We start from the raw sequence: 20,670 nt of genomic DNA on the forward strand, positions 1-20,670 counted from the left end.
CTCCTGGATGGATGCTTCCTCCTGGATGGATGCTTCCTCCTGGATGGATGTTTCCTCCTGGATGGATGTTTCCTCCTGGATGGATGCTTCCTCCTGGATGGATGCTTCCTCCTGGACGGATGCTTCCTCCTGGATGGATGCTTCCTCCTGGATGGATGCTTCCTCCTGGATGGATGCTTCCTCCTGGATGGATGTTTCCTCCTGGATGGATGCTTCCTCCTGGATGGATGCTTCCTCCTGGATGGATGCTTCCTCCCGGATGGATGTTTCCTCCTTAATGGATGCTTCCTCCTGGATGGATGCTTCCTCCCGGATGGATGTTTCCTCCTGAATGGATGTTTCCTCCTGGATGGATGCTTCCTCCTGAATGGATGTTTCCTCCTGGATGGATGCTTCCTCCTGGATGGATGTTTCCTCCTGGATGGATGCTTCCTCCTGAATGGATGTTTCCTCCTGGATGGATGTTTCCTCCTGGACGGATGCTTCCTCCTGGATGGATGCTTCCTCCTGAATGGATGTTTCCTCCTGGATGGATGCTTCCTCCTGGACGGATGCTTCCTCCTGGATGGATGTTTCCTCCTGAATGGATGTTTCCTCCTGGATGGATGCTTCCTCCTGAATGGATGTTTCCTCCTGGATGGATGTTTCCTCCTGGACGGATGCTTCCTCCTGGATGGATGCTTCCTCCTGAATGGATGTTTCCTCCTGGATGAATGTTTCCTCCTGAATGGATGTTTCCTCCTGGATGGATGCTTCCTCCTGGATGGATGTTTCCTCCTTAATGGATGCTTCCTCCTGAATGGATGTTTCCTCCTGGATGGATGTTTCCTCCTGGATGAATGTTTCCTCCTGAATGGATGTTTCCTCCTGGATGGATGTTTCCTCCTGGATGAATGTTTCCTCCTGAATGGATGTTTCCTCCTGGATGGATGCTTCCTCCTGGATGGGTGCCCCCTCCTGGATGGATGCTTCCTCCCGGATGGATGTTTCCTCCTGAATGGATGTTTCCTCGTGGATGGATGCTTCCTCCTGGACGGATGCTTCCTCCTGGATGGATGCTTCCTCCTGGATGGATGCTTCCTCCCGGATGAATGTTTCCTCCTGGATGAATGTTTCCTCCTGGATGGATGTTTCCTCCTGGATGGATGCTTTCTCCTGGATGGATGTTTTCCTACTTTTAGTAGATGTTGAACATGGCTTCTTCCTCCTCAGCTAAACAGCTCCTGTTTGTCTGACAGGCGGGTGGCGTGCATCGCCATGGAGAAGACCAAGCAGGAGCAGCAGGTCAGCTGCACTTGGTTCGGCAAGAAGAGGAAGCAGTGCAAAGACAAGTATTTGGCAAAGCACAACGCAGGTACTCCGTTCACTCCACCGTGTTGGTTTCACACCATGAGCACAGACACTGCAGATGTTTCAGGGCTGTACATCTGATGAGGAGATGAGTGAAAGCTGAACATAGTCAGACCTGAAGCTCAGGAAGGAAAGGAAAGATGGCCGACATGCAAGCGGCTGAGCTGAGCTCCGGTGAAGCTCGGTACGCTTTCAGGCACAAACGTTAGCCACAGTGCTAACATGTTCTCAGGCTTTCTGGCACAAACGTTAGCCACAGTGCTAGCATGTTCTCAGGCTTTCTGGCACAAACGTTAGCCACAGTGCTAGCATGTTCTCAGGCTTTCTGGAACAAACGTTAGCCACAGTGCTAGCATGTTCTCAGGCCTTCTGGCACAAACGCTAGCTACAGTGCTAACATGTTCTCAGGCTTTCAGGCACAAACGTTAGCCACAGTGCTAGCATGTTCTCAGGCCTTTTGGCACAAACGCTAGCCACAGTGCTAACATGTTCTCAGGCTTTTAGGCACAAACGTTAGCCGCAGTGCTAACATGTTCTCAGGCTTTCTGGCACAAACGTTAGCCACAGTGCTAACATGTTCTCAGGCTTTCAGGCACAAACGTTAGCCGCAGTGCTAACATGTTCTCAGGCTTTCAGGCACCAACGTTACCCTCAGTGCTAACATGTTGACAGGCTTTCAGGCACAAACGTTAGCTGCAGTGCTAACATGTTCTCAGGCTTTCAGGCAAAAACGTTAGCCGCAGTGCTAACATGTTCTCAGGCTTTCAGGCACCAACGTTACCCTCAGTGCTAACATGTTCACAGGCTTTCAGGCACAAACATTAGCTGCAGTGCTAACATGTGCACAGGCTTTCAGGCACAAAGGTTAGCCGCAGTGCTAACATGTTTACAGGCTTTCATGCACAAACTTTAGCCGTAGTGCTAACATGTTCTCAGGCTTTCATGCACAAACTTTAGCCGCAGTGCTAACATGTTCACAGGCTTTCAGGTACAAACATTATCCGCAGTGCTAACATGTTCACAGGCTATCAGGCACAAACGTTAGCCGCAGTGCTAACATGTTCACAGGCTTTCAGGCACAAACGTTAGCTGCAGTGCTAACATGTGCACAGACTTTCAGGCACAAACGTTAACCACAGTGCTAACATGTTCACAGACTTTCAGGCACAAACGTTAACCACAGTGCTAACATGTTTACAGGCTTTCATGCACAAACTTTAGCCGCAGTGCTAACATGTTCTCAGGCTTTCATGCACAAACTTTAGCCGCAGTGCTAACATGTTCACAGGCTTTCAGGTACAAACATTAGCCGCACTGCTAACATGTTCACAGGCTTTCAGGCACAAACGTTAGCTGCAGTGCTAACATGTGCACAGACTTTCAGGCACAAACGTTAACCACAGTGCTAACATGTTCACAGACTTTCAGGCACAAACGTTAACCACAGTGCTAACATGTTCACAGGCTTTCAGGCACAAACGTTAGCCGCAGTGCTAACATGTTCACAGGCTTTAAGGCAAAAACGTTAGCCGCAGTGCTAACATGTTCACAGGCTTTCAGGCACAAACGTTAGCTGCAGTGCTAACATGTTCACAGGCTTTCAGGCACAAACGTTAGCCGCAGTGCTAACATGTTCTCAGGCTTTCAGCCACAAACGTTAACCGCAGTGCTAACATGTTCACAAGCTTTCAGGCACAAACGTTAGCTGCAGTGCTAACATGTTTACAGGCTTTCTGGCATAAACGTTAACCGCAGTGCTAACATGTTCACAGGCTTTCAGGCACAAACATTAGCCGCAGTGCTAACATGTTCACAGGTTTTCAGGCACAAACGTTAGCTGCAGTGCTAACATGTTCACAGGCTTTCTGGCATAAACGTTAACCGCAGTGCTAACATGTTCACAGGCTTTCAGGCACAAACGTTAGCTGCAGTGCTAACATGTTCACAGGTTTTCAGGCACAAACGTTAGCTGCAGTGCTAACATGTTCACAGGCTTTCAGGCACAAACGCTAGCCGCAGTGCTAACATGTTCACAGGCTTTCTGGCATAAACGTTAACCGCAGTGCTAACATGTTCACAGGCTTTCAGGCACAAACGTTAGCCGCAGTGCTAACATGTTCATAGGCTTTTAGGCACAAACGTTAGCTGCAGTGCTAACATGTTCACAGGCTTTCAGGCACAAACGTTAGCCGCAGTGCTAACATGTTCACAGGTTTTCCGGCACAAACGTTAGCTGCAGTGCTAACATGTTCACAGGCTTTTAGGCACAAACGTTAGCTGCAGTGCTAACATTTTCACAGGCTTTCAGGCACAAACGTTAACCGCAGTGCTTACATGTTCACAGGCTTTCAGGCACAAACGTTAGCTGCAGTGCTAACATGTTCACAGGCTTTCTGGCACAAACGTTAGCCGCAGTGCTAACATGTTCACAGGCTTTCAGGCACAAACGTTAGCTGCAGTGCTAACATGTTAATAGGCTTTCAGGCACAAACGTTAGCCGAGTAACGACTGTTAAATGAATGTTTCTAAAGTGAGTTTTCCATAACATGGGACCTCTAACATGTTCTGACCCTCCTGTTGATCTCTCTTGCTTTCTGCCTCTGACCGGCCGCTCTGCATGTAAGTAACAGCTCCTCCCTCTGGTTTCTGTGGTTCTGAGGGTCTGCAGCCCTCAGAGATCAGCCATTGGATCTGAGTGCATTCCCTCCCTGATAGTCTGATGGGCAGCAGCCCCAGGGGTTTGTGGGTATTGTATTTTACCGGTCAGCAGCCTGGGATGGTTCCTGCAGGCTCTTCTGTGACCTGCTGTGTGACCTACCTTCATGTTAGGAATTTAAGAACTTCTGCAACAGTTTTCATTCTCCTTTAATGCAGCTGCTGTTGCCTGCAGCTTCTCACTGGTTTTGTTCCTCAGCAGGTTCTGCTGTAGCCTCGCCGCCCAGAACCACCATAAAGGTTCTGTTTGGTGGACAGAGGCAGCAGAATGATGCCGTTCATCTGCTGACGGCGATGAAGAACTCATTGGACTGAGAACAAACCTAGTAATGTGGTTTTCACTGTGGAGAGAAGAGCTTAAGACTGATGTTAAAGTGTAGGTGGTCAGATCCTGACTGGATCATCAGGTCCTGAATGGATCATCAGGTCCTGACTGGATCATCAGATCCTGAATGGATCATCAGGTCCTGACTGGATCATCAGGTCCTGACTGGATCATCAGATCCTGACTGGATCATCAGGTCCTGACTGGATCATCAGGTCCTGACTGGATCATCAGGTCCTGAATGGATCATCAGGTCCTGAATGGATCATCAGGTCCTGACTGGATCATCAGGTCCTGAATGGATCATCAGGTCCTGACTGGATCATCAGATCCTGACTGGATCATCAGGTCCTGAATGGATCATCAGATCCTGACTTGATCATCAGGTCCTAACTGGATCATCAGATCCTGACTTGATCATCAGATCCTGACTGGATCATCAGGTCCTGAATGGATCATCAGGTCCTGACTGGATCATCAGATCCTGACTGGATCATCAGATCCTGACTTGATCATCAGTTCCTGAATGGATCATCAGGTCCTGACTGGATCATCAGATCCTGACTGGATCATCAGATCCTGACTTGATCATCAGATCCTGACTGGATCATCAGGTCCTGACTGGATCATCAGATCCTGACTGGATCATCAGGTCCTGACTGGATCATCAGGTCCTGACTGGATCATCAGATCCTGACTGGATCATCAGATCCTGAATGGATCATCAGATCCTGACTTGATCATCAGGTCCTAACTGGATCATCAGATCCTGACTGGATCATCTGATCCTGAATGGATCATCAGGTCCTGACTGGATCATCAGATCCTGACTTGATCATCAGGTCCTGACTGGATCATCAGATCCTGACCGGATCATCTGATCCTGACTGGATCATCAGATCCTGACTTGATCTTCAGGTCCTGACTGGATCATCAGATCCTGAATGGATCATCAGATCCTGACTATATCATCAGATCCTGACTTGATCATCAGGTCCTGACTGGATCATCAGGTCCTGAATGGATCATCAGGTCCTGAATGGATCATCAGGTCCTGACTGGATCATCAGGTCCTGAATGGATCATCAGGTCCTGACTGGATCATCAGATCCTGACTGGATCATCAGGTCCTGAATGGATCATCAGATCCTGACTGGATCATCAGGTCCTGACTGGATCATCAGGTCCTGAATGGATCATCAGGTCCTGAATGGATCATCAGGTCCTGACTGGATCATCAGGTCCTGAATGGATCATCAGGTCCTGACTGGATCATCAGATCCTGACTGGATCATCAGGTCCTGAATGGATCATCAGATCCTGACTTGATCATCAGGTCCTAACTGGATCATCAGATCCTGACTTGATCATCAGATCCTGACTGGATCATCAGGTCCTGAATGGATCATCAGGTCCTGACTGGATCATCAGATCCTGACTGGATCATCAGATCCTGACTTGATCATCAGTTCCTGAATGGATCATCAGGTCCTGACTGGATCATCAGATCCTGACTGGATCATCAGATCCTGACTTGATCATCAGATCCTGACTGGATCATCAGGTCCTGACTGGATCATCAGATCCTGACTGGATCATCAGGTCCTGACTGGATCATCAGGTCCTGACTGGATCATCAGATCCTGACTGGATCATCAGATCCTGAATGGATCATCAGATCCTGACTTGATCATCAGGTCCTAACTGGATCATCAGATCCTGACTGGATCATCTGATCCTGAATGGATCATCAGGTCCTGACTGGATCATCAGATCCTGACTTGATCATCAGGTCCTGACTGGATCATCAGATCCTGACCGGATCATCTGATCCTGACTGGATCATCAGGTCCTGACTGGATCATCTGATCCTGACTATATCATCAGATCCTGACTTGATCATCAGGTCCTGACTGGATCATCAGATCCTGACTGGATCATCTGATCCTGACTATATCATCAGATCCTGACTTGATCATCAGGTCCTGACTGGATCATCAGATCCTGACTGGATCATCTGATCCTGACTGGATTATCAGGTCCTGACTGGATCATCTGATCCTGACTATATCATCAGATCCTGACTTGATCATCAGGTCCTGACTGGATCATCAGATCCTGACTGGATCATCTGATCCTGAATGGATCATCAGGTCCTGAATGGATCATCAGATCCTGACTGGATCATCTGATCCTGAATGGATCATCAGATCCTGAATGGATCATCAGATCCTGACTATATCATCAGATCCTGACTTGATCATCAGGTCCTGACTGGATCATCAGATCCTGACTGGATCATCTGATCCTGACTGGATCATCTGATCCTGACTGGATCATCAGATCCTGACTGGATCATCAGGTCCTGAATGGATCATCAGATCCTGAATGGATCATCAGATCCTGACTGGATCATCTGATCCTGAATGGATCATCAGATCCTGACTATATCATCAGATCCTGACTTGATCTTCAGGTCCTGACTGGATCATCAGATCCTGACTGGATCATCTGATCCTGACTATATCATCAGATCCTGACTTGATCATCTGATCCTGACTGGATCATCTGATCCTGACTGGATCATCAGATCCTGACTGGATCATCAGGTCCTGAATGGATCATCAGATCCTGAATGGATCATCAGATCCTGACTGGATCATCTGATCCTGAATGGATCATCAGATCCTGACTATATCATCAGATCCTGACTTGATCTTCAGGTCCTGACTGGATCATCAGATCCTGACTGGATCATCTGATCCTGACTATATCATCAGATCCTGACTTGATCTTCAGGTCCTGACTGGATCATCAGATCCTGAATGGATCATCAGATCCTGACTATATCATCAGATCCTGACTTGATCATCAGGTCCTGACTGGATCATCAGATCCTGACTGGATCATCAGATCCTGAATGGATCATCAGATCCTGAATGGATCATCAGATCCTGACTTGATCATCAGGTCCTGACTGGATCATCAGGTCCTGACTGGATCATCTGATCCTGACTGGATCATCAGGTCCTGACTGGATCATCAGGTCCTGACTGGATCATCAGATCCTGACTGGATCATCTGATCCTGACTGGATCATCTGATCCTGACTGGATCATCAGGTCCTGACTGGATCATCAGATCCTGACTGGATCATCAGATCCTGACTTGATCATCAGGTCCTGACTGGATCATCAGATCCTGACTTGATCTTCAGGTCCTGACTGGATCATCAGATCCTGACTGGATCATCTGATCCTGACTATATCATCAGATCCTGACTTGATCTTCAGGTCCTGACTGGATCATCAGATCCTGACTGGATCATCTGATCCTGAATGGATCATCAGATCCTGACTATATCATCAGATCCTGACTTGATCATCAGGTCCTGACTGGATCATCAGATCCTGACTGGATCATCAGATCCTGAATGGATCATCAGATCCTGACTTGATCATCAGGTCCTGACTGGATCATCAGGTCCTGACTGGATCATCAGATCCTGACTGGATCATCAGATCCTGACTGGATCATCTGATCCTGACTGGATCATCAGGTCCTGACTGGATCATCAGGTCCTGAATGGATCATCAGATCCTGACTGGATCATCTGATCCTGAATGGATCATCAGATCCTGACTGGATCATCAGGTCCTGAATGGATCATCAGATCCTGACTGGATCATCTGATCCTGAATGGATCATCAGATCCTGACTATATCATCAGATCCTGACTTGATCATCAGGTCCTGACTGGATCATCAGATCCTGACTGGATCATCTGATCCTGACTGGATCATCTGATCCTGACTGGATCATCAGGTCCTGAATGGATCATCAGATCCTGACTGGATCATCTGATCCTGAATGGATCATCAGATCCTGAATGGATCATCAGATCATGACTATATCATCAGATCCTGACTTGATCTTCAGGTCCTGACTGGATCATCAGATCCTGACTGGATCATCTGATCCTGACTATATCATCAGATCCTGACTTGATCTTCAGGCCCTGACTGGATCATCAGATCCTGGATCATCTGATCCTGAATGGATCATCAGATCCTGACTATATCATCAGATCCTGACTGGATCATCAGATCCTGAATGGATCATCAGATCCTGAATGGATCATCAGGTCCTGACTGGATCATCAGGTCCTGACTGGATCATCTGATCCTGACTGGATCATCAGGTCCTGACTGGATCATCAGGTCCTGACTGGATCATCTGATCCTTAATGGATCATCAGGTCCTGACTGGATCATCAGATCCTGACTGGATCATCTGATCCTGAATGGATCATCAGATCCTGACTGGATCATCAGGTCCTGACTGGATCATCAGATCCTGACTGGATCATCTGATCCTTAATGGATCATCAGGTCCTGACTGGATCATCAGATCCTGACTGGATCATCTGATCCTGAATGGATAATCAGATCCTGACTATATCATCAGATCCTGACTTGATCATCAGGTCCTCACTGGATCATCAGATCCTGACTGGATCATCAGATCCTGAATGGATCATCAGATCCTGAATGGATCATCAGATCCTGACTTGATCATCAGGTCCTGACTGGATCATCAGGGCCTGACTGGATCATCTGATCCTGACTGGATCATCAGGTCCTGACTGGATCATCAGGTCCTGACTGGATCATCAGATCCTGACTGGATCATCTGATCCTGACTGGATCATCTGATCCTGACTGGATCATCAGGTCCTGACTGGATCATCAGATCCTGACTGGATCATCAGATCCTGACTTGATCATCAGGTCCTGACTGGATCATCAGATCCTGACTTGATCTTCAGGTCCTGACTGGATCATCAGATCCTGACTGGATCATCTGATCCTGACTATATCATCAGATCCTGACTTGATCTTCAGGTCCTGACTGGATCATCAGATCCTGACTGGATCATCTGATCCTGAATGGATCATCAGATCCTGACTATATCATCAGATCCTGACTTGATCATCAGGTCCTGACTGGATCATCAGATCCTGACTGGATCATCAGATCCTGACTTGATCATCAGGTCCTGACTGGATCATCAGGTCCTGACTGGATCATCAGATCCTGACTGGATCATCAGATCCTGACTGGATCATCTGATCCTGACTGGATCATCAGGTCCTGACTGGATCATCAGGTCCTGAATGGATCATCAGATCCTGACTGGATCATCTGATCCTGAATGGATCATCAGATCCTGACTGGATCATCAGGTCCTGAATGGATCATCAGATCCTGACTGGATCATCTGATCCTGAATGGATCATCAGATCCTGACTATATAATCAGATCCTGACTTGATCATCAGGTCCTGACTGGATCATCAGATCCTGACTGGATCATCTGATCCTGACTGGATCATCTGATCCTGACTGGAGCATCAGGTCCTGAATGGATCATCAGATCCTGACTGGATCATCTGATCCTGAATGGATCATCAGATCCTGAATGGATCATCAGATCCTGAATGGATCATCAGATCATGACTATATCATCAGATCCTGACTTGATCTTCAGGTCCTGACTGGATCATCAGATCCTGACTGGATCATCTGATCCTGACTATATCATCAGATCCTGACTTGATCTTCAGGCCCTGACTGGATCATCAGATCCTGGATCATCTGATCCTGAATGGATCATCAGATCCTGACTATATCATCAGATCCTGACTGGATCATCAGATCCTGAATAGATCATCAGATCCTGAATGGATCATCAGGTCCTGACTGGATCATCAGGTCCTGACTGGATCATCTGATCCTGACTGGATCATCAGGTCCTGACTGGATCATCAGGTCCTGACTGGATCATCAGATCCTGACTTGATCATCAGGTCCTGACTGGATCATCTGATCCTGACTGGATCATCAGGTCCTGACTGGATCATCTGATCCTGACTGGATCATCAGGTCCTGACTGGATCATCAGATCCGGACTGCATCATCTGATCCTAACTGGATCATCTGATCCTGACTGGATCATCAGGTCCTGACTGGATCATCAGGTCCTGACTGGATCATCAGGTCCTGAATGGATCATCAGGTCCTGAATGGATCATCAGGTCCTGACTGGATCATCAGGTCCTGAATGGATCATCAGGTCCTGACTGGATCATCAGATCCTGACTGGATCATCAGGTCCTGAATGGATCATCAGATCCTGACTTGATCATCAGGTCCTAACTGGATCATCAGATCCTGACTTGATCATCAGATCCTGACTGGATCATCAGGTCCTGAATGGATCATCAGGTCCTGACTGGATCATCAGATCCTGACTGGATCATCAGATCCTGACTTGATCATCAGGTCCTGAATGGATCATCAGGTCCTGACTGGATCATCAGATCCTGACTGGATCATCAGATCCTGACTTGATCATCAGATCCTGACTGGATCATCAGGTCCTGACTGGATCATCAGATCCTGACTGGATCATCAGGTCCTGACTGGATCATCAGGTCCTGACTGGATCATCAGATCCTGACTGGATCATCAGATCCTGAATGGATCATCAGATCCTGACTTGATCATCAGGTCCTAACTGGATCATCAGATCCTGACTGGATCATCTGATCCTGAATGGATCATCAGGTCCTGACTGGATCATCAGATCCTGACTTGATCATCAGGTCCTGACTGGATCATCAGATCCTGACCGGATCATCTGATCCTGACTGGATCATCAGGTCCTGACTGGATCATCTGATCCTGACTATATCATCAGATCCTGACTTGATCATCAGGTCCTGACTGGATCATCAGATCCTGACTGGATCATCTGATCCTGACTATATCATCAGATCCTGACTTGATCATCAGGTCCTGACTGGATCATCAGATCCTGACTGGATCATCTGATCCTGACTGGATTATCAGGTCCTGACTGGATCATCTGATCCTGACTATATCATCAGATCCTGACTTGATCATCAGGTCCTGACTGGATCATCAGATCCTGACTGGATCATCTGATCCTGAATGGATCATCAGGTCCTGAATGGATCATCAGATCCTGACTGGATCATCTGATCCTGAATGGATCATCAGATCCTGAATGGATCATCAGATCCTGACTATATCATCAGATCCTGACTTGATCATCAGGTCCTGACTGGATCATCAGATCCTGACTGGATCATCTGATCCTGACTGGATCATCTGATCCTGACTGGATCATCAGATCCTGACTGGATCATCAGGTCCTGAATGGATCATCAGATCCTGAATGGATCATCAGATCCTGACTGGATCATCTGATCCTGAATGGATCATCAGATCCTGACTATATCATCAGATCCTGACTTGATCTTCAGGTCCTGACTGGATCATCAGATCCTGACTGGATCATCTGATCCTGACTATATCATCAGATCCTGACTTGATCTTCAGGTCCTGACTGGATCATCAGATCCTGAATGGATCATCAGATCCTGACTATATCATCAGATCCTGACTTGATCATCAGGTCCTGACTGGATCATCAGATCCTGACTGGATCATCAGATCCTGAATGGATCATCAGATCCTGAATGGATCATCAGATCCTGACTTGATCATCAGGTCCTGACTGGATCATCAGGTCCTGACTGGATCATCTGATCCTGACTGGATCATCAGGTCCTGACTGGATCATCAGGTCCTGACTGGATCATCAGATCCTGACTGGATCATCTGATCCTGACTGGATCATCTGATCCTGACTGGATCATCAGGTCCTGACTGGATCATCAGATCCTGACTGGATCATCAGATCCTGACTTGATCATCAGGTCCTGACTGGATCATCAGATCCTGACTTGATCTTCAGGTCCTGACTGGATCATCTGATCCTGAATGGATCATCAGATCCTGACTATATCATCAGATCCTGACTTGATCATCAGGTCCTGACTGGATCATCAGATCCTGACTGGATCATCAGATCCTGAATGGATCATCAGATCCTGACTTGATCATCAGGTCCTGACTGGATCATCAGGTCCTGACTGGATCATCAGATCCTGACTGGATCATCTGATCCTGACTGGATCATCAGGTCCTGACTGGATCATCAGGTCCTGAATGGATCATCAGATCCTGACTGGATCATCTGATCCTGAATGGATCATCAGATCCTGACTGGATCATCAGGTCCTGAATGGATCATCAGATCCTGACTGGATCATCTGATCCTGAATGGATCATCAGATCCTGACTATATCATCAGATCCTGACTTGATCATCAGGTCCTGACTGGATCATCAGATCCTGACTGGATCATCTGATCCTGACTGGATCATCTGATCCTGACTGGATCATCAGGTCCTGAATGGATCATCAGATCCTGACTGGATCATCTGATCCTGAATGGATCATCAGATCCTGAATGGATCATCAGATCATGACTATATCATCAGATCCTGACTTGATCTTCAGGCCCTGACTGGATCATCAGATCCTGGATCATCTGATCCTGAATGGATCATCAGATCCTGACTATATCATCAGATCCTGACTGGATCATCAGATCCTGAATGGATCATCAGATCCTGAATGGATCATCAGGTCCTGACTGGATCATCAGGTCCTGACTGGATCATCAGGTCCTGACTGGATCATCTGATCCTGACTGGATCATCAGGTCCTGACTGGATCATCAGATCCTTAATGGATCATCAGGTCCTGACTGGATCATCAGATCCTGACTGGATCATCTGATCCTGAATGGATCATCAGATCCTGACTGGATCATCAGATCCTGACTGGATCATCTGATCCTGACTATATCATCAGATCCTGACTTGATCTTCAGGTCCTGACTGGATCATCAGATCCTGACTGGATCATCTGATCCTGAATGGATCATCAGATCCTGACTATATCATCAGATCCTGACTTGATCATCAGGTCCTGACTGGATCATCAGATCCTGACTGGATCATCAGATCCTGAATGGATCATCAGATCCTGACTTGATCATCAGGTCCTGACTGGATCATCAGGTCCTGACTGGATCATCAGATCCTGACTGGATCATCTGATCCTGACTGGATCATCAGGTCCTGACTGGATCATCAGGTCCTGAATGGATCATCAGATCCTGACTGGATCATCTGATCCTGAATGGATCATCAGATCCTGACTGGATCATCAGGTCCTGAATGGATCATCAGATCCTGACTGGATCATCTGATCCTGAATGGATCATCAGATCCTGACTATATCATCAGATCCTGACTTGATCATCAGGTCCTGACTGGATCATCAGATCCTGACTGGATCATCTGATCCTGAATGGATCATCAGATCCTGACTGGATCATCAGGTCCTGACTGGATCATCAGGTCCTGACTGGATCATCTGATCCTGACTGGATCATCAGATCCTGAATGGATCATCAGATCATGACTATATCATCAGATCCTGACTTGATCTTCAGGTCCTGACTGGATCATCAGATCCTGACTGGATCATCTGATCCTGACTGGATCATCAGATCCTGACTGGATCATCAGGTCCTGACTGGATCATCAGATCCTGACTGGATCATCTGATCCTGACTGGATCATCAGATCCTGACTGGATCATCAGGTCCTGACTGGATCATCAGATCCTGACTGGATCATCTGATCCTGAATGGATCATCAGGTCCTGACTGGATCATCAGGTCCTGAATGGATCATCAGATCCTGACTGGATCATCTGATCCTGAATGGATCATCAGATCCTGACTGGATCATCAGGTCCTGACTGGATCATCTGATCCTTAATGGATCATCAGGTCCTGACTGGATCATCAGATCCTGACTGGATCATCTGATCCTGACTGGATCATCAGATCCTGACTGGATCATCAGGTCCTGACTGGATCATCAGATCCTGACTGGATCATCTGATCCTTAATGGATCATCAGGTCCTGAATGGATCATCAGATCCTGACTGGATCATCTGATCCTGAATGGATAATCAGATCCTGACTATATCATCAGATCCTGACTTGATCATCAGGTCCTCACTGGATCATCAGATCCTGACTGGATCATCAGATCCTGACTATATCATCAGATCCTGACTTGATCTTCAGGTCCTGACTGGATCATCAGATCCTGACTGGATCATCTGATCCTGACTGGATCATCAGATCCTGACTGGATCATCAGGTCCTGACTGGATCATCAGATCCTGACTGGATCATCTGATCCTGAATGGATCATCAGATCCTGACTGGATCATCAGGTCCTGACTGGATCATCAGATCCTGACTGGATCATCTGATCCTGACTGGATCATCAGGTCCTGACTGGATCATCAGGTCCTGACTGGATCATCAGATCCTGACTGGATCATCAGGTCCTGACTGGATCATCAGATCCTGACTGGATCATCAGGTCCTGACTGGATCATCTGATCCTGACTGGATCATCTGATCCTGAATGGATCATCAGATCCTGACTATATCATCAGATCCTGACTTGATCATCAGGTCCTGACTGGATCATCAGATCCGGACTGCATCATCTGATCCTAACTGGATCATCTGATCCTGACTGGATCATCAGGTCCTGACTGGATCATCAGGTCCTGAATGGATCATCAGATCCTGACTTGATCATCAGGTCCTGACTGGATAATCAGATCCTGACTGGATCATCTGATCCTTAATGGATCATCAGGTCCTGACTGGATCATCAGATCCTGACTGGATCATCTGATCCTGAATGGATCATCAGATCCTGACTGGATCATCAGGTCCTGACTGGATCATCAGATCCTGACTGGATCATCTGATCCTTAATGGATCATCAGGTCCTGAATGGATAATCAGATCCTGACTATATCATCAGATCCTGACTTGATCATCAGGTCCTCACTGGATCATCAGATCCTGACTGGATCATCAGGTCCTCACTGGATCATCAGATCCTGACTGGATCATCTGATCCTGAATGGATCATCAGATCCTGACTGGATCATCTGATCCTGAATAGATCATCAGATCCTGAATGGATCATCAGATCCTGAATGGATCATCAGGTCCTGACTGGATCATCAGGTCCTGAATGGATCATCAGGTCCTGACTGGATTATCAGGTCCTGAATGGATCTTTAGATCCTGAATGGATCATCAGATCCTGACTGGATCATCTGATCCTGACTGGGTCATCTGATCCTGACTGGATCATCAGGTCCTGACTGGATCTTTAGATCCTGAATGGATCATCAGGTCCTGACTGGATCATCAGGTCCTGACTGGATCTTTAGATCCTGAATGGATCTTTAGATCCTGACTGGATCATCAGGTCCTGACTGGATCTTTAGATCCTGAATGGATCATCAGGTCCTGACTGGATCTTTAGATCCTGAATGGATCTTTAGATCCTGACTGGATCTTTAGATCCTGAATGGATCATCAGGTCCTGAATGGATCTTGGATTCAACTCTTGGAAAGTCGATTCTCCCAAAGTGCAGCACTAGATCTTTACCAGTGAAAGTATCTTTGGTGATTTGTTAGCTTCCAACTTTGTCCCACTTTAGTCCAATAAAAGATGTTGAAAAGTTTTCAACGATGTGAAAATAAGATCTTTTTCCTTTTAAATCAAACGTAGACTGGTTGGACGTAGATCATATGGTTTTATAAAGCAGTTTTTGCTCGGTGGGTGGGTTCTACTCACTCTGCTCTCCTTCCTTCTCCTCCAGTGTTCGACCAACTAGACCTGGTCACCTATGAGGAGGTGGTGAAGCTCCCAGCCTTCAGGAGGAAAACCTTGGTCCTGTTGGGTGAGTGGGACATGGCAGGACTCCAGGACGCTGATGGACCCGCCGCTTTAACCCGTTTGTCCCTCAGGTGCTCATGGAGTGGGCAGAAGACACATCAAGAACACGCTGATCACCAAACACCCAGACCGGTTCGCTTACCCGATCCCACGTAAGCTCCACGCAACGAGCATCCGCCATGCGGCACAGGAAGTGGGAATCCTCACTTCCTGTTTCTCTCTCCCTGCAGACACCACCAGACCTCCAAAGAAGGACGAGGAGAACGGGAAGAACTACTACTTTGTCTCCCACGACCAGATGATGCAGGACATCAGCAACAACGAGTACCTGGAGTACGGCAGCCATGAGGACGCCATGTACGGCACGCGGCTGGAGACCATCCGCAAGATCCACCAGCAGGGATTGGTGGCCATCGTAGACGTTGAACCTCAGGTCTGTATGGACTTTGTGGTCCCACTGCCGGACCTTTTGTAGGGGTTCGGGTCTCGATGAGCGTAGAAGTCTCTAACATCTGTCTCCTTTCAGGCCCTGAAGGTCCTGCGGACGGGAGAGTTTGCGCCATACGTGGTTTTCATCGCAGCTCCAACCATCACTCCAGGCATCGCTCAGGTGAGGATAAACCTCCAGATCAGATCCCTGTAGGTCCAGCAGGTCAGAGCGGGTCAGTCTGAGTCCATCAGACCCTATCAGAGGTCCTACCCAGGCTCAGAGGCCTGCATGGACTGGACCGCGATGGACCGCTTCAGATGCTGAGATGTTCTGCTCCCACTGAGGAGGAGAACCTTTACTGCTCTGACTGAAGGTTCTGCAGCGACACAAAGGTTCTGACTGGTTCTGAAGCAATCAGATCCGTTCCAACAGCGTGAGGTTAGTCCAGCAGAGTCCAGCAAGTCCAGCAGAGTCCAGCTTGTCCAGCAGAGTCCAGCTGAGATGAAATACCTGCTGAACCAGCAATGATGTGAAGCTTTAGAGATGCTGCAGCCTCAGAACCTTCTTGTCCCAGTAGAACCTTCCAGGCCTGGATGTAAACCATGAACCCGTCTTGACCTCTGACCTTTAGCGGGCAGATTGGTGGACGGAGACCAGCTGATGAACAGGAAAAAATAAACCTCCTTTAAAGGAACTAATGTGGTTCAGTTTCAGATGAATAGAAATCTTTCTGGACTCGTCTGCTTTCCTGAAACGGGGACCGATGGTCCGCTCTGTCCACCGTCCTCCTCAGGTCTGATCGTCTGTCCAACACCAGCAGTCCAGAGGAGACAGACCAGCTGTAGGTTTATAGCTAGAAGAACGAAGCAGAGCATCTGAAACCAGTGAGACCAGTATGAAGGACTTGAAGCAGGAACATCACAGCTTTCCTGCTCCTTTCATCCATTAAAGCAGTCTTTTTCAACCCTGGTCCTCAAGGCTCACTGTCCTGCATGTTCTAGATGTTTCCCAGCTTCCACACACCTGTTATAGCAGATTATCAGGCTTTGCTGAACTGCAATCATCTGAATCAGGTGTGCTGAAGCTCAGAAACACCCAAAACATGCAGCGCAGGGTGCCTTGAGGACCAGGGTTGAAAAACACTGCGTTAAAGTCCTGCAGGCCGCCATGATGTTTGGTTCTGATGTCATCAGTGAGACGGTTTCTAATGACGCAGCAGAACCTGTAGTTCAGCAGAGCTGGTCTGTCTGGATGTGATGGTTGGTTCTGACCCGACTCTCTGACTCAGAGGCTCCATCAGATCACAGGACAGACGCCAGAGGACGGGGCGTCTCTGACCGTGTCTCTGACTGGATGACGAGTCCTGCTCTGATGTCCAACGCTGCTGTTTGTCTCTTCTCCTGCAGGACGAGTCTCTGCAGCGGCTGCAGAAGGAGTCTGAGATCCTGCAGAAGACGTACGGCCATTACTTCGACATGACGCTCATCAACAATGAGATCGAGGAGACCATCGTCCTCCTGGAGGAGTCCATGGACCTGGTGTCCTCCTGCAGCCAGTGGGTCCCGGTGTCCTGGGTCTACTGAAGGACATCTGCTGCAGCAACTAGGAGCCAGGGGTCAGAAAAGTCCCTTTGGACCGAAGACAGAGCTCCGTCTGATCCAGACCTTCACCTGAAGCTCCTGAGGGGGGGCCAGTCGGCCCCCTGCCATCGGCCCCCCGCTCCCGGCCCGTCCCGTGAACGTTGTCCTGTCTCTGCATCTTTGTAGATGTTCTGTGTTCCTGCTCTCCAGGAGGCGGAAGCCCTCTGCAGCGTCCCGCTACCTGATCACTGACTGAGACCGAGGCTCTCTGCATGTGGACGCTTTGGGTCGCTGTTCTGGTTGGTCCACTGGTCCGTGGGTGGACGTCCTGGTCTCCCTGCTCGTCCCTCCGTTTCTAATCCACAGATTTCTACGTCTGTCAGATTGTTTGTAAGAAAATCAAATAAAGTTGATTTGTTTCTCAATGTTTTCCTGTTTTTCTCTGATGCCTCAGAAACCGATTTGATTCGTCTGAAACTCGGAGGCAGAACGGCGTCACGCAGCTACCCTAGTCTTCCTCAGGATGAAGAGCAGCTGTTTTCTCTGCAGCAGCTCAGTGAGGTCCAACCTTCCTGCTGTCATTTCTTTGACTATGGAGGTGATTTTTCACCACATGGGGGCAGTAGACATGAAGGAAACAAAGAGCCAGAAGATCTTGCTCGGTTTCCATGACGACGGAAACTTCCTGCTGGAGGTCATGAGGTCTGGATGGAGCGGAGCGGACGCTGGAAGTTCTGGTCCTGAATTTAACTTTCTCTTATTTTTATCTGTTCATTATATTGATTGAAAACCAAGTTGAGATAAAATGAGATGTTTGGAGTTGAAGAGAAGAATCGTTGATCTTTGGAGATGCTTCATTAACCCTTTAACATCCAGGTGAACCAGGCCAGAACCTGCAGCTCAGAACAATCTGCTCTCCTCTCTGATTAGAAGCATCCAGATCCTGAACATCATGTTTCACTCATGCTGCTTAATCCCAGATTATTAATATCTGACACAAGATGGGGTCAAAGTTCAAGAGCAGAATGGACGTCCCCTCAGGACCATCCGTCTCTAAAGTCTCAGGCTGTGAAGGAGCAGATGGACAACCCTCACGGATCTGTCCATCATCATCATCATCCTCGCCTCCTACCTGCAGAGTAAAGACAGGATGAAGATGTTTGATCGATGGCCGCCTCTATGGCTGACGGTCCGTTCTTCATCAGGCAGGATGAGCTGCTCCATCCCAGGTGGATTTTATTTACCGCCACCGGATCCGGTCCTCTATCGGCCATATTGGAAACGTAACCTCCGGTCTCAGCGAGCAGAGCTACGGCGCCGCTAATGTTAGCCTCCAGGCACCAACCTCATCAGGCTGATTATTTTAGCATGCTAACTCTGCTAGCTCTATAGAAATCAGTCTTCTAGAGGCTGAAGCTCCTGCAGTAGATCTGGTGATTTAACATCTACTGCACTCATATCTACGTGTGATCGACACACATGGAAAACACCAAAGGAAAACTTAGATTATCTACAACCGAATGCTAAATGTATTTCTGACAGATATTCATTTTGAGTTTTGTTATATTTTGGTGTTTTAACATCACAGAATTTTCTTCTAATGATAAAAACTGGATTCTGATACTAAGTGCAGCTTCTAGAAAAGCTGTAAGAAGGAAGTTACTGAAACTAGAAAGACCTACAGTGGACGGATGCTTGGACGTTATTTATAACATCTTTAGGTGGAAAGAATTGATTTTGTTTAAAGACTAAAAAAGGAAGTTAAGGATGAACGGATCAGATCCGTGGTTCTGATCCGTTCATCCTTCCTGCAGCTCTGCTATCCGTTCATCCTTCCTGCAGCTCTGCTATCCGTTCATCCTTTCTGCAGCTCTGCTATCCGTTCATCCTTCCTGCAGCTCTGCTATCCGTTCATCCTTTCTGCAGCTCTGCTATCCGTTCATCCTTTCTGCAGCTCTGCTATCCGTTCATCCTTTCTGCAGCTCTGCTATCCGTTCATCCTTCCTGCAGCTCTGCTCTCCGTTCATCCTTCCTGCAGCTCTGCTATCCGTTCATCCTTCCTGCAGCTCTGCTATCCGTTCATCCTTTCTGCAGCTCTGCTATCCGTTCATCCTTTCTGCAGCTCTGCTATCCGTTCATCCTTCCTGCAGCTCTGCTATCCGTTCATCCTTTCTGCAGCTCTGCTCTCCGTTTATCCTTCCTGCAGCTCTGCTATCCGTTCATCCTTCCTGCAGCTCTGCTCTCCGTTCATCCTTCCTGCAGCTCTGCTATCCGTTCATCCTTCCTGCAGCTCTGCTATCCGTTCATCCTTTCTGCAGCTCTGCTATCCGTTCATCCTTTCTGCAGCTCTGCTCTCCGTTCATCCTTTCTGCAGCTCTGCTATCCGTTCATCCTTCCTGCAGCTCTGCTATCCGTTCATCCTTCCTGCAGCTCTGCTATCCGTTCATCCTTCCTGCAGCTCTGCTATCCGTTCATCCT

At 47.9% G+C, this 20,670-nt stretch overlaps 1 pseudogene; it reads left to right on the top strand.

The window, feature by feature from the left end:
* The window catches only part of LOC119779447, a 32,955-nt pseudogene extending 14,338 nt beyond the window's left edge, over nt 1-18,617 (top strand).
* The last annotated feature ends 2,053 nt before the right edge of the window (nt 18,618-20,670 follow it).

The sequence above is a fragment of the Cyprinodon tularosa genome, unplaced genomic scaffold (genome assembly GCF_016077235.1).
Source record: "Cyprinodon tularosa strain WSP-4 unplaced genomic scaffold, ASM1607723v1 ctg1479, whole genome shotgun sequence".
NCBI classification, from domain to species: Eukaryota; Metazoa; Chordata; class Actinopteri; order Cyprinodontiformes; family Cyprinodontidae; genus Cyprinodon; species Cyprinodon tularosa.